The sequence below is a fragment of the Zerene cesonia genome, unplaced genomic scaffold, assembly GCF_012273895.1.
Source record: "Zerene cesonia ecotype Mississippi unplaced genomic scaffold, Zerene_cesonia_1.1 Zces_u001, whole genome shotgun sequence".
Taxonomy (NCBI): Eukaryota; Metazoa; Arthropoda; class Insecta; order Lepidoptera; family Pieridae; genus Zerene; species Zerene cesonia.
This window is the reverse complement of record NW_024045131.1, coordinates 726,292-728,740: the sequence shown is the minus strand read 5'-3', so window position 1 is coordinate 728,740 and position 2,449 is coordinate 726,292. Positions and strand designations below refer to the sequence as shown.

At 32.0% G+C, this 2,449-nt stretch overlaps 1 protein-coding gene across 1 annotated transcript in view; it reads right to left on the bottom strand.

Moving 5' to 3' along the window:
• LOC119838065 (serine/threonine-protein kinase BRSK2) overlaps window positions 1-2,039 on the bottom strand; it is a 40,220-nt gene extending 38,181 nt beyond the window's left edge. The window contains exon 1 of the mRNA XM_038363873.1: window positions 1,781-2,039. The gene's annotated coding sequence lies outside the window, so the exon portion shown is untranslated. The remainder of the gene's footprint in view (window positions 1-1,780) is intronic.
• Between the last annotated feature and the right edge of the window lie 410 nt (window positions 2,040-2,449).

Genomic DNA, 2,449 nt, shown 5'->3' with positions numbered 1-2,449 from the left:
TGACAGATTCGAAATTCAAATGTAATATTTTTTTATAATTAAGTGTAACAGTATTTATGGCCAGACTAAGTATAACCGTGTCACCAAACTCCTCCGAAACGGACCGATTCTTATGAAATTTTGTGTGTATATCGCGTGTGTCTGAGAATCGGCCAACATCTTTTTTTTAAACCCCTAAATGATAAGAGTAAGGCAGAACAGCGTTTGCCGGATCAGCTAACATATATTAAAATTTAGCATTTACCATCGGTATCCTGGAAAATTATTTTCTCTTGCAGAAACGTCATAAATCGTAGGTATCTTTTTAATTAGACAATACAATAGGACGTATACATGTCGGTTCGTCGTATAAATATGTAAAACTGGACCGGTTTTCATGAATTTTGTGGATATTCGGTGATCTATTCTTAGATCTACCGAATATACACAAAATTCATGAATACCGGTCTAGCTGTTTCAGAGGTATTTGGTTTTATTCACTGTGTCACAAATATTGCATTGGTTTTGTTTTTACATGTAGGATGTGTGTGTGTTTATTGCTCTCGATTGCAATAAAATCTGGTAGATAACTGGAATAACATATAGGCAACTTTTTATCCCGATATTCCTACGGGCTGCGGACTTACGCGGGTGAAACCGCGGACCGCACCTAGTAATTTCATAAAAATATGGTTTTAGACGAAAAAGCAAAATGTATTTATTAAACTGCCTTTCTTTCTCTTAAACAGAGTATGCGCGAGGATTAGGATCGCCAGGATAATAAGATAAACTCATGAAACTATTGTATTGTCACCGATCCGCGATAAGTGTACAAAGTTTGAATTGAATCAGTCCCTTTAAAACGGAGAATCGAAAGGAGTCCGTTACATACAAACATAATGAGTTTGCATATTTTTTCACGCAAAACCACTGAACGGATTTCTATAATAACACATGAGCTATAGAAAATACTTGAGTTTGCCCGGGATTTTGTCTGCGGGTGAAATCGCGCTGCACAGCTAGGTCTGTGTTACTATTGATGAAATGCTTAATAATTTATCCGATTTCATACAAGAAATAAAATTTTCTAAATGGCTAATATTCAGATTAGTCCAAATGCGCTTTCGTCTTTTTCTACTAAGAAAATCTCAAAACCCTTAATAATCCATGCAATAAAAATGTCTTGGATTGGTTATTTACGTAATTATCAATTCTGTATACAACTTTAAATAGAATTCTTTATTAATTTTGTATTTAAAAAGAATTATATTTATAAATAGCTTCTGGTTGTACGGAAAAGATTTAACACCGCCTACGTTTAATATAGAATTAAACCTAATGAACGCTTTTACGGGTAATTGCTATGATATTTTTAGAAGGAGCTAACATTTTATTTTGGTGTGGGCTGGGTCGAAAGACATGGAAATAGATATGGACATATATTTATACTTATGAAAAATGTCGATTATAATTCAATTTATTCACTCCAAAACTCTATTTAATGATTAAAACAAATGCCAAGTTGATGTAAAATTCATGCGCGATTATATCCAATGACGTCAAATAATTCGACGCTTTTTGATAAATTCCTTTTTACTAATAAATTAACATTAACTAACATTAATTTCTTTAATTTTAGAGTCCTCTCAGCCAATTGTTTCGATGATTTCCATTTTTAAATAAACTATTTTTAGATCGAGATTCGAAATTGATTATTTTTTTATCAGACCATTGCACGGACGGTTAATTTTATAAAGCGAGTTCACACTGTACGAATAAAAAACAATAAATATTATATTACCTTCTAAAACACTAAAACACAACACATAATAGAGATTCCGCATTCACCGTAAGTCACAGAAAATCAATACCTTCACAAGTTGTGGACACAAAATTATTTAACTTCACATAATGACAATCACACTTGGTTTATTATAATTTGGCTGCTAACTACTCGGTAAAATTGTAAAAAATATTTCTTTCTTCCATCGTTACATAATTGTGTTGGTGTAAAAATTTGTTTTTGCTTTAGCTAGCGCGGGGCTGTTCGCCGTCGGCTTATGTCGGGCTGTTTCGGATAGGGGTTGAGTCACGCGTAAGGGTGGCGTTGCGTTCCTTTTCACGGACCTGCTTATTTCTCTTTTTATATCATTCGTTTTTTATAATTGTGATGGTAATAAAATATCTGTAAATACGATTTATTCGATGTTTTATGATTTCTATATTGTTAATAAAAAAATATTATCTTTTTATAAATATTCCGGTCAAAGTTTTCAACTATATAGGTCATTGACCCCTATAATCCAATTTTTGGCAAAATTATTGAATTTTAGGGAACTAGATCACGTAACTAATTATCAAACTTTTAACTTTGCACTTTTATATTAAAACAACTGAACCAAATCATTATTTTTTTTTGCTCATAGTTATGATATTTATAATCAGAGGTCATAAATATCATAACTTTACA